Below are 12,954 nucleotides of genomic sequence, written 5' to 3'. Positions count from 1 at the left end.
AGGTTCCTTCCTCATTATATCGGGAAGATCATGGGAACGAGTTTGATTACATCTCCCACAACCCTTTTCGAACGTAGATGAATTCAGCCATATTGCACATGTGGATAAAATGGGAGTACTCTATGCTGGACTAAAAGTTTGGCTACTTGATTATTCGAGTTTATTTAGCGTTTTATTTGTTTGTAACTTGGCAGAGGTAGCCCCTTCATCATGTATGCTTATGGGGCGTTGGCTGAAGTGCTTTCCTTGACTGCAAGCTGCCAGGCTAGGACAATCTGCAGTGTACAGAACATTGAACTAACAATTGAATGAAGGTAAATTTATCATTTTACGTGTAATTTTTGCATTTATTTCGATGTTGTGATGGTAAAACTTAGAGTAGCCGGAAATACCATGCTCTTCCAAGACCTCTCCATTTGTTCCATGTATCTGTGCTCTGAAAAGCGATATAATCTAATTATATCAACAATCACAACTTTTATTAAAATGACGTTCAAATTAACTTGTGGCTGGGTAATCTACAGGGTAGTAAGAGTAGATTTTTCACATGATAAAACTAGATTTTTGATCATAGAGATATTTCATATCTCCACTCAATAAAAATTTAATCAGTAGCTCCAAGGTGATTTTTATGTCCCTGAGACCCTCAATGACTAGTAAATGCATGTGAAATATGAGGTCTTAAGGTGGAATATGAGGCAAACTTTATGTTTTCAGACTGCTTTTATTTTCTGGTGATTGCATGGTTACCCAACAACAACATTCTGTGCTAAATTTGAGGTTATGGGAACAATGCATTTATAAGATATAGGGGAAGGAAGTTTTGTTTCTAAGGGCTAGCTACATTTTTTTATAGCTACAGCCGTGCACCACTTTGCTTCAGGCATATTGTGCACCAAATACAAATTTACACAAACAAAGTGCAGAACACCAAAAAGACTATTAATAATGGTAGAGTCCAATTCGGTCAGCAATCATATGAGTAAGTTAACAAAATCAGATGACTGAGAAGAGGGAGTCTGATTTGATTATCACTTGTATGACTGCTGACAAAATTGGACGACACAAAGTCCTGTTACCAATTGACTAAAACTATGACCAAATTTAAGAAAGAAATTAGTCTTTGATGATGCATTTTTATGAAAAAAAAACAACAGATAACTAAGTAAAATCTGCAACAACAAGGTGTGCGCATGACACGTACTGTCCATGTACAAAGGTATGACATGTCAAGTGTCCTATTACACTTCCCAGTTACAAGCATGACACACATACAACCCTATTATCACTCAAATCGGGCTGGTAACCAATCATGTTTTAGAAATTTGTTATAGTTTTGATTAACCCTTTCACTCCCAAGATCTAATTAGTAATTCTCCTTACTATCTTCCATACAATTCTTATGATGTTAGTTCAGAGAATTTGGTATTGGATCAACTAATAATCCCATAATTGATATTCTTCTCTATTCTCATCACTTGCCTGCTTGATATTGTATTGATATTGTAAGGAGAAATTCTGTCTTGGTCACTTGTGGGAGTGAAAGGGTTAAAGCCATGATAAAAATATTCTCCAAAGTGAATCCATTTTGTACAGTGTGTAGGCTCAGTATCAATTTCTTCTTATTTTCTGAAGGTCAAATGTCTGATGGGTAAATAAGTGGGCCAACTTAAAGATTCAAGCAGATCAAACCTGATGATGTTTGCTTTCCTTTTTGATCAAGCTGTTTTATGAACCAGGTAAACAAATCCTTTTTTTTATGCCAAGTTCTGTACTGATACAATGTAGCAATTGCTTGATGCTGCCAACTTAGTACACATCAGTGTCAGTGTGTGTAGAACATAAACTTGAAATTTACAGTAGACTTGCAGTGTATTATAACATACAATGAAATAAGGTTGATTTCTTTGTCATTTTTCATGGTGTTTTGTAACAGTTGACTGTCTGATTTGTGGGTCCAATAAAGAAAACTTTACAAGATATATGTATTTGAAAGCATAAAGCTGTATTAAAGAGTAATTTAAATCTTAAAAATGGTAAATTCTAGCATAGGGAAGGCCAAAACTAAGAAACATTTAAAAAGAGAGGGCTAATTAGAGCTTCTCATATATTTTTTGGGGACTAACAAAACAATTGACTTCTGTAATGACATCAAGAGATTGGCAAGCTACCTGCCTGTATGGCTGACTGAATGGCTGACCGACGGTCTGAATATCTGTGACTGACTGACTGACTGAGTGGTTGGCTGTCTGGTGGGTTTACGGTCAACTCGCCGACGGACCAACTCGCCGACACCAACTCGCCGACGTATAAAATCGAGTAGAGACGTCGGCGAGTTGGTCGTCAATCTAATACAACTTATTAGAAGCTAAACATACAGAAAATTAAACGATATTTAGTAAAAAAACATTGGACATTGGTGAACATCAAACAGAAGCTTAAATATCGGTGAACATTGGTGAACATCACCAATGACTATAACAGCTTAAGACGCGAACGAGTTATTGTGCGACAACAACACCGTAAAGACTCATCATGTCAATCGCTCAGATTTTTTAACGAAAACTCTCTAGACGAGATCTTAAGTAAAAAGCATTTCTTTTTATTTGCAACAAAGTTTATAAGGATCTTAAGGCGAATAAAGCGAAGTAAACATCACCAACGACTCTAACAGCTTAAACACGGAGCGAACCTATAAATTGAGGCTGAGCGGCTCAGCCCGTCAATCACAAATTGGAATACTCTGCTTTGATTGGCTTATTCACCCAGGCGTGTCGTACTCCCGCGAAATTCGCACGAAGTAATTTTTCAGGCGACCGCTCAAGGGAAGGTCTTTTCGCTTGTTTGCTTCTCGGCTTTGTGGAAAGGTAAGCGAAAACAACAAGAATGGCATCTACAGAAGAAGAATTTAGACAGGTATCGTACTTAATATACATGCATTTTAACACCTTTTTTGTTGTTTCACTTGTGAAAGCATATCGATTGTTTTGGAGTTTGTTACTCAACGTAAATGCCATGTTTTAGGTTGTACTTCTAATGCCAGTGAGTGAAATGGAATCTCTGCGTTCTTTTGTGGCCTTCAGCGGCAGGGAGGTTGTCTCTGAAACCAAAGCCAGCCGAAGGAAAAGAGCAAAAATAACACGAGATAGCAATGTCCGTGAAGAGGAAGATGCTGGTAAATTTATAAATGTAGCTTGATTTACATGTCGCGTAATTTCAGCCGAGCTTGACAGAAATGTAATTCTTTGTAGATGCCCACGTTCAAACTACAATCAATCGTGAAAAATTATTCTTTATAGATGCCCACGTTCAAACTACAATCAATCGTGAAAATTATCAATGAATGTGTATTTGCATTGTTTCAGTGCATGTTTATAGCGAAATTTGCTTGAATAAAGCTTGAATTGTATTCAACACAACTCGAACACAGGGTAAATATTTGTAGTTCGCTTTCTGTTAGTGTATATAAGCTTCCATTAGTGTAGAGGTGCATTTTATCACGAGCAAAGATTTTTAGTATTCCGCTGGACTATAAAAAGTAGCTTGAGGTTTAATTCAGAAATCCATTTATACTGTTTGTAATAACAATTAATTGCCTCGATCAGTTCATTTACAATGTACCGGTATACTAGCACACACTATGCTTCACATCTGATCTTTCATGTACCGCATGCACATCAAAAGGAAAAAATTCGGTTATTTCTGCCCTCAAAAATGTGGAATGCGCTTCCAAAGTTGAAAAATTAATTTCCCAATGTAATAAATAATAAGCTATGTAGAAAAGCTGAATAAATTATGTTGTACATATATTGTAGTCTTCTTTTCTCGTTTGGTTTGTGCCAAAAAAAAACATAGTTGTAAGTTACTGGCTGGAAGTATTGTATTCTTCCTCAGACAGGGAAATCCCACATTATATTTGTCTCCTCTTCGATTACTGACTGCATACTATCAAAGTCCACAAAGTGTGCAGTTTCTAAACCATTTGCCTCGGTTTTGGCATTATGTACAAGCCAGTTGTCTACTAAAATTTCCATAAAACGAGCGTTTGCTGCAGGTACGAGTTTGTTATCCAAATGCAGCTCTTTTTTGATGGATGCAATTTTCATCTTCAGCGACCCCAGGCGGCCTTCTTCTTCTTTGTTTAACTCTATTTTGAAGTCGTACCTGACCTTTTTAGCCTTTAAAGACTCTTTCTTTTCTTTGTAGTACTCAGAATTTCGGATTTTTTTGTTCTGAATAGAACAGTTTGGAGGTGCATTTGCACTATGGCGGCCTAGTATGGTCGCAAAACGTATACATACGAACACATAACTTCTGTTTGTTTTGTTGTTTTACTTTCCCGCCGCCAAAACTCAAAGTACAAGCCTCACTATCGTACAGAACCTACAGGCATGCTCAAGTTATAGAAATAGATTATCTGTATGATTGCAGGCCCATTTTCTCAACGGAGGACATGCGTTCATCGATCTTGAGCGCCCGCGAAATTTGAATTTTCTCCGAACGGGAAGGAAGTTTCGCTCGTTTCTTGAGTTTTTTGTCTAAGAACGACATTTAAGACACTCTTGAAAAGGTGAGCAAATGGTGGGGGTTGTAAATAAATAATTTAATGTATCATTTCTTGAAAGCAGACAACAAGAGATTTAGCAGAAGATTTATAACGATAGTGACCGTTGCAGAAAGCCGCCATTATCGGTGCGAAGGAAGCCAACAAAGTGCAAACCGCTGACCTTTTATAGGATCGCTCCGTGTTTAAGACGCGAACGAGTTATTGTGTGACAACAACACCGTAAAGACTCATCATGACAATCGGTCAGATTTTAAAGGAAACTTGGCTTTCTAGTCAAGATCTTTAGTAAAAAGCAATTATTTTTATTTGCAACGAAGTTTATAAGGATCTCAAGGCGAATAAAGTAAAGTAAATATCACCAATAACTCTAACAGCTTCAAATACGAACGAGTTATTGTATGACAACAACACTGTAAAGACTCATCATGACAATCGGTCAGATTTTTTAACGAAAACTTGGCTTTCTAGACAAGATCTTTGGTAAAAAGTATTTCTTTTTATTTGCAACAAAGTTTATAAGGATCCTAAGGCGAATAAAGCGAAGTAAACCTCACCAACGACTCTAACAGCTTCAGACGCGAACGAGTTATTGTGTGACAACAACACCGTAAAGACTCATCATGTCAATCGCTCAGTTTTTTTTTAACGAAAACTTGGCTTTCTAGACAAGATCTTTCGTAAAAAGCGTTTCTTTTTATTTGCAACAAAGTTTATAAGGATCTTAAGGCGAATAAAGCGAAGTAAACCTCACCAACGACTCTAACAGCTTCAGACGCGAACGAGTTGTGTGACAACAACACCGTAAAAACTCATCATGTCAATCGCTCAGTTTTTTTCACGAAAACTTGGCTTTCTAGACAAGATCTTTAGTAAAAAGCAATTCTTTTTATTTGCAACAAAGTTTATAAGGATCGTAAGGCGAATAAAGCTAAGTAAACCTCACCAATGACTCTAACAGCTTCAGACGCGAACGAGTTATTGTGTGACAACCATAGCAACCACGCGGAACCACGTTTTTTTTTAAACTTTAAAGAAAGATTTATTCATGATCGAGAACGTTTGATTTACGATAAAAACGATAAAATTCCATTTATTATAAAGATCAGATGAACATGTGAAAGTAATGTATATCATGCAATTACTCTGCTCTTGTAGGTCCGTTTAATCTCGACATCGATTTCAATAATTGGGCCGCTGTTCTTTCACCATTTTCATATTTCTCCCATAATCCAAACACCTTACTCTGTAATTGCCTAATAAAAAGAAATACTTTTTACTAAAGATCTTGTCTAGAAAGCCAAGTTTTCGTTAAAAAAACTGAGCGATTGACATGCTGAGTCTTAACGGTGTTGTTGTCACACAATAACTCGTTCGCGTCTGAAGCTGTTAGAGTCGTTGGTGAGGTTTACTTCGCTTTATTCGCCTTAAGATCCTTATAAACTTTGTTGCAAATAAAAATAATTGCATTTTACTAAAGATCTCGTCTAGAAAGCCAAGTTTTCGTTAAAAAATCTGAGCGATTGACAAGATGAGTCTTTACGGTGTTGTTGTCGCACAATAACTCGTTCGTTATAGTCATTGGTGATGTTCACCAATGTTCACCGATGTTTAAGCTTCTGTTTGATGTTCACCAATGTTCGCCAGTGTTTTTTTACTAAATATCGTTTACTTCTCTGTATGTTTAACTTCTAATAAGTTGTATTGGATTGACGACCAACTCGCCGACGTCTTTACTCGATTTTATACGTCGGCGAGTTGGCGTCGGCGAGTTGGTCCGTCGGCGAGTTGACTGGTTACCGTCTGGTGTATGGCCAGTTACCTACATCAGGGCTCGAAATTAATAAAAATTCCAAGTTGCCTTTTGGTGATCATCAAAGACAAAATGGTCGCCAAATGCAAAAATGCAGTCACCAGATAGTACAAGAACAGAACCTCAGATTAGAGCCTCATTTAATTGGCATTGTTGTCCGGCTTCAGGTAGATTGTGGCTGTGGTTGTGGGACAGACCAAAATATTTGATCTTGAATAACTTAAAACATGAAAACATGAAAGAAAAAACCCTGGAAGACTTCTGCACGACAATCCTACCTTAAGCAGTAAGCAAACAAAGTAATAAGAACATTTCAGGGTTACTTTAGCCAGGAACAACTGCATCTGTCACATCGCATGCAAGAAATCATACAATTTTTTTTTGAAAGACCTTGAAACACTGCTTGTTTGCATACTAACAACAATCATGCTTCCTGGTAATTTCTAGACTGCAGCAAATTATGAAATTCACATTATTACAGTTGATCTATTTAGGTTATTGTTTGCATGTTAATTGTTTGAGTCATTAATAAGAATTTTGTTTGTTAATGACACTACATAGGGTATTAATTTTCTAGAATTTAATAGATTATTAAATAAATAAGTAGCGAAAAGAAACAAATCAAAATACAAAAGTTGAGAAGAAAAAGGACACAATAAAATTTTATAAAGACAAAAAAATTTCCATTTGTTCTTGAATTCCTTCTCCTTATTATGAGTGACTGCAATATATTTTTCTAGATTAATTTTTTCGTGCACAAGTGAGACAAAATCATCAAATTGGTACGTTATGGTATTTAAAGCGTTAACATATAAGAAATATTTATCCAAAATAATGAGATGGTTGAGGGCCAAACCATAGGTGTGACAGCAAATAATTCAGTAATTCAGCAGCAGTTTCATATTACTAGAGATTGAGTACCACTCCTGGAATCTATTCCAAAAAGATCTTGTGTGCATGTAGTTTATAAACAAATGTCACAGGGCCTGACAGTCAGAAGGACAAAGGGACAGGAGGGCAAGGCAACTTTTTTCAAAGTAACAAGCTATTTTTTGGTAAAATTCGGTGAATGATTTTGTATTGGAACATTATCAATTTAATTTCTCTCACAGCTTTGAATGGTAGGAGGTAAATTTTAGTCAATTTTAGTGTATTCTTCTCTTGTGATAAATAATTCATGACTTTTGGTGTAGACTCATCTCACTTAGGGAAAGCCAGTTCCTTGCAACAGAATCTGTGACAGATCGCTTTTAAATTCAGCTGCCTTTCAACAAAATGTTGCGCCTGCAATCACCATGTAGAAGCCACTGTAATGTTCTCTCAGAAGTCACAATTTGAAAGCAATTTCAACTTTTAACTTAAAGGTAAACAAACTTAATTTGCATTTCCTTTTGCAGAAAAGCAGAAATGAGACTTGTGAAATTGTTTCTCACCTTTAATCTTTTATTTATCAGAGGAACATGGTTGCCAAAGTGGCAACTAAACTCAAATTTTTAGTTGCCAAGTTAAAAGTTTTAGTTGCATTGGCAACCGTATCAGTCACGATTTTGAGCCCTGTATATGTAGTTGAGAGACTAAGTGACTTAGTGTCTATCTGGCTGACTGATAAGCTGACAGATTGGTGGGCTGACTTACTGATTGAATGATCATATGATGGACTCACTAACTGACTGACTGACTGGCTGACCAACTTTCTGATGAACAGCTGTTTACATGTAGTTCAGAGACTGACTACCAATTCGGAAGGCCTGTGCACTGACTTACCAGCTGACTGACTGACTGACTGACTGACCTAATGACTGACCAACTGACTGACCAACTGACTGGCTGGTTGATTCTCAATGACTAAATCTCTGATATCTGACTAAGTGTCTGATTGTCTGATAAATTGAATGAACAATTGTGAAACATCATTTCTTACTGACTAGCTGAATGACTGACAACTGACCAACTGAATCTTTTACTGGCTGACTGACTGACTGACTGACTGACAACTGATCAACTAAATCCTTTACTGGTTGGCTGACTGACAGACTGGTAGGCAGAATTACTGACTGGCTAGCTGGCACACAACAGAGTGACTTAAACTTACAGACTCTCTGACTGACTTACTGACCTGTGGACGTTATCAAGGCTAGCAGTGTAATATTGTTTGTCAAAATCACTCACCAAACAGTCAATGGCTTCCCTGATTGTGAAAATGTAAAATAAGAACAGACAATGAAAATTGTTGTTGTTGTTATCGTTAATCCTGTGGAGCCATGCAAATTGGGTATGGATGGAACAGTATCAAACTGAAAGTTCACTTGTAGAAACCTTAGTAATGCAACTATCATATTTGAATTTTTCATGCTCTCAGAGGAATTTTTGGTACGAAAGACAATAGTCTGTGGTGGTGTAGTAATAACCCGTCAGCTTAAGATTGAATAGTTCAGTTCTCGAACACCAAAACCAGGAAAGGTTAAATTTAACTTAAGTTTATTTCGACAACAACTTTTTTTTCATATTTTTCCGTAGTCTTCTTGAATTTTTCTTAATCCGTGTTTCTTTCTTCTCGTAATCTGTAGTCGTCAAACAAGTTTAGCGTTAGCTAATGATCAGTTTTATTTTTATTTTCTTGCAGAATGGTAACATCTCTGATGCTCCAAGCGCAAATGAAACAAGGACGTCTCTGATCCCAGTAGAAGACAGGATTTTTTTCGAAAGTTTCAACCAGGTTTAGCACATTTCTTTCTAGCATCTGGCGAGACAGGCCAGGAAGAATTTGTCAAACGTAAGCAAAAGCAAACGTTATTTCGTAATTTTATATAAAGGGCTGTTTTGAAATTTTCCCACCGAAAAAATACGGTTGCTTAAACACGCATGCGCTAATTATTTTGATGATTGCATCTCTATAACATCTGTTTGAAATTGGTTAAATTTTCCCGCCAAAAGACTTAGAAAAGCTACAGGCGCCCAAAATACGCATGCGCCGTTTTTTTTTTTTAATTTATATATATTTTACCAATAAAAAGTACTTCTTTGCTTGTGAAGTGTCTTGAGTATTTGTTTTTATAATAAAGACTCGTTGAATGAACAGTTTTCTTTGTAATCTTTATTGTCTCATAAAGCAAGTCAAATAACGATTGCGTTTCCTCTAATAAGTTTTTATTCAACTCATGTCTTAATTAGTTAATCGAATCTCCATTCAATTGATTAAAAAGATGTCATAAAAATTTTTTCGTATATATACTAAGACTTTTGGCGGGAAATTTTGGACCAATTTGCACAGACTTTCCCCTAACAACTTTCTTGGCATAAAATTAAATAGGTTTCGTTTTTCAAATTTCCCGCCAAAAATATATGAACATTACCTCGTGCAAAAAAAATTCAAGACGAAGTACTAATTTTCCTTTGTATTTTAAAAATTTTTAAGATGAAATTTCAATTTTCCTTTTTACGAAAATTAAATGGAACATAACTCTTAGAAACGTTTCGCTTCCGGATTCAAATTTTTTGCAGAGATAATGTTTTCGGCTTAAAAATACAGAGAAGCAACATACGGGGGTTTAGAGTTTCCGATGAAATATTTCATGCCCGCGAGACACTATGCTTCCCACCTGTGTTTTTTTTCCCCTAATTAACTGCGAATTCTGAGCTCAAAACCCGGCCTTCATGTTGCTTCTGAAAGAAACAAAAACAGCATTTTCTGCTGTCAGCTTTCGTTTGTAACATAGGACAAATGAAACTTAAGCGTGCAACAAAGCTTTTTAAATAACTTTGATTTATCTTCGTGGCAAATTATTTTACTAAATCTTCACCTAGTAAACGTAAATAATCCTCTTCACTTCAAAATAGTTTGTTGTTATTTGCAATTTTCTGTTCAATTTGTCATTGAATTGATCATCAGTCGTAGACACGAGGAAGTGTTACTGTTCTTTTCAAAGAAAGGCTTATAATTTGACAGCCTTGCTTGATATCTGCTAAACCGTCCAGGGAGGAGCAAATTTTGCTTTTTTCTTGTAATTCGTCTTCAACCCGTTCCACTCATTCTATTCAGTTTTTAGTCTAGTCGAAGAGTGTTTTTCTTTGCAAGACATTTACAATCAATCTCTTGGCTCGATGTTCGTTAAAGAAAATTTTTGAACGAGAAATGTTTGCGTTTTACGAGCAGTTCGTCTATGAGTTGATTCTTTTATCATGATTCCGTTCTGTTGAATTGCTCTACTCTTTTCCGTCTAGAAGTTTTGGGAGGATAAAAAATTTGGTGTTAAATTTGCTGTATAGCTGCGCAATCAAAAAGCTTTGTTTGTATTCAACAATCTTTAATGTGTCCTGGTGTCCCGTATTACAGGAAAGACAAGCGCAAAATGTTATATTTCTTTCTTTAGCTAATTACAAATTACAGTAAAACAGTGTCTGGTTTAGAAAAAAAAAAGAATCTGAATTTTACTCCCTTCTTGAAAAACGAAAGTTAAGCTTTTATATTTGAGACAGACTTAAGAATACGAAATGTTGATAATAAGTGTTTGGTCACCCTCCAATTACGGTCAGGAACTAGGATGTTACAAAGATAATTAATTGTAAATACTCGGGCAAGTAAGTCTAATTTTTTTCTCTCTTTCAATCGTTGAACTGAAAGATTTTTCTCAGACATTCTTCGACTGTTAGTTCGTTTTCTTGTAGTTCATTAATCACAACTTACATGCATTAACTGCCGCGGTTCATCAAGATCGTTCCATTTTAATTTTTTTCCAAACCAGACACTGTTGTTTATAATTAACTATAACCGACAAGAGAGCTTTAATAAAAAATAAATATTACTTGTTGCTTTTAATTCACGTTTCGATAACCTGAGAGAACTCATTGAATTTAATCGTCAATTGAAATTCACGTTCAGTTGAACGAAACATTATACGTTCTTGTTTAAAGGTATGATTAGTCAGTGATCGATCGATCGATCGATCAATCGATTTTGAGTCGGTAGTCGTGTGGACTGTACTGCCTTCGGATTTTCGATGTTATGTCGTGAATAGGTCGTTTGTAAAGCACAAGTGCAGATATCAGTGTCCTATATTGACATTTGTCCTCAGCTGTTTCAATGAAGGTTGTCGGAAAAAAGCGTAGAAGTGCACAATAACTCCGAAAGGTATTGTGGGTTCAGGTTACGGCTACTTCAGGGAAATCTGAGAAAACTTCACTGTATGGACAAGGCATAGCGGGTTTAAAGATTTGATTTTGTTCCCAAGTCTGATTTATAATTATAAACTTGGTGAAAAAAAGAACGAACTACGATGTAAACTCGACGTTGGCGAATTCGAAGCGACGCAAAAAAAAATGTCTGTTAGCCACTCTTTGAAACTTGTTAGTGCTTCTGAAAAACTGAGCAGAGTTCTAGTGAACAATGTGGTTGGTAAATCAATAGTGCACAGAAATACAATAGCTGATATTACAATGTCTGTTCCCCGTTCATGTTTAGTCAGTCTATAACAGTGACGAATGTCATAACAAAGTTATTGCTTTGGTAAACGTTGCAAAAATGTAGAGTTCACGGCATAGCCTTGCATGTGTCCAGAATGATAGATATCGTCCCGATGTAGAAGTCAGTGTTCAGTGTGTGGTAAAATTTCCGCAAAGCTCCATACCACACTATACGTTCAGTTCTCGGTCAGAGAAAACAATGACAAAAGCAATACATTGCCATTGGGAAAACAGATTTGTTTTTCAATAGTATGGGGCTGTGCGGAAATTTTACCTAGTTTGGTTCAGTGGTCTCGGTAGTTCAATGAGTAGTTCCTTCGCGTAATACTGTTAGCAAATCAAGTTTTGTGCAGCTATTCTTTAAAAAAAGCCAAATGAAAACAAAAAAAAAACCATTGTTCTCTTGCCGATTATAATTTATCACATTAAAAGCCAGAGCAAACCTATGTAATTAAGGTGGTACTGTCGACTGTACGACATAACAGCTGATGTAAAAAATCAGTCCTAATTACCGAATGATTTCACTTTGAATTAAATGAACGAAAACGGAGAAACATTTCTTTCGTCATCTACTTTCCTAAATGACACGATGAATATACTTGTGGCAAATTGACTAATTATTAAGAAAAACTTTTAGTCGAAATTTTATGTGGTAACCACTTGATGCTTTTCTCTTCAAGAAAAATTCACTTCGTAAAATGTGAACATTTTTTAGTTTACTTGCAGTGCCACCTTAAGTACACTCTTGTTGCTGTGACATGTTAGAACTAGGCAACGTAGATAACATGGTGACTTTGAGGTACTGAGTGCTTTGCATTCATGAAAGTTAGACCGAAAAAACTTCAACCAAATATTAAATCGGCAAACTCGTTGATTTTGGGTCAAAAAATGAACAACCAGGTCTTATCACAACTGAATCAATTTATGTGCTTTGCATTTTGGAAATGGAAACTAAGCGACTGAGGACATCGATTCAAATCGTACACCTGTGTTTTCTTTTGTTTCAGGAACTACCAAATTATCACAGCTGAAATTTTTTTGACCATCGCCGAGATTGTATGTTGGTCTGTAAAACATCAGGCACCTCACTTAACTTCTTCAGTCACCATTTTACTAC

At 36.1% G+C, this 12,954-nt stretch overlaps 2 long non-coding RNA genes across 2 annotated transcripts; both read left to right on the top strand.

Annotated features, from left to right (window-relative positions):
- Positions 1-174: 174 nt before the first annotated feature.
- LOC149040346 (uncharacterized) lies at positions 175-7,909 on the top strand. The gene is made up of 3 exons (XR_016179737.1): positions 175-314; positions 1,636-1,739; positions 7,571-7,909. It is a non-coding gene; the product is annotated as an uncharacterized LOC149040346 (long non-coding RNA).
- LOC149040347 (uncharacterized) lies at positions 2,740-3,807 on the top strand. Its single transcript, XR_016180054.1, has 2 exons — positions 2,740-2,916; positions 3,025-3,807. It is a non-coding gene; the product is annotated as an uncharacterized LOC149040347 (long non-coding RNA).
- Positions 7,910-12,954: the final 5,045 nt, after the last annotated feature.

Source organism: Pocillopora damicornis, chromosome 9, assembly GCF_964200805.1.
Source record: "Pocillopora damicornis chromosome 9, jaPocDami1.2, whole genome shotgun sequence".
In the NCBI taxonomy this organism is placed as follows: domain Eukaryota; kingdom Metazoa; phylum Cnidaria; class Anthozoa; order Scleractinia; family Pocilloporidae; genus Pocillopora; species Pocillopora damicornis.
This window is presented reverse-complemented; position numbering and strand designations above follow the sequence as displayed.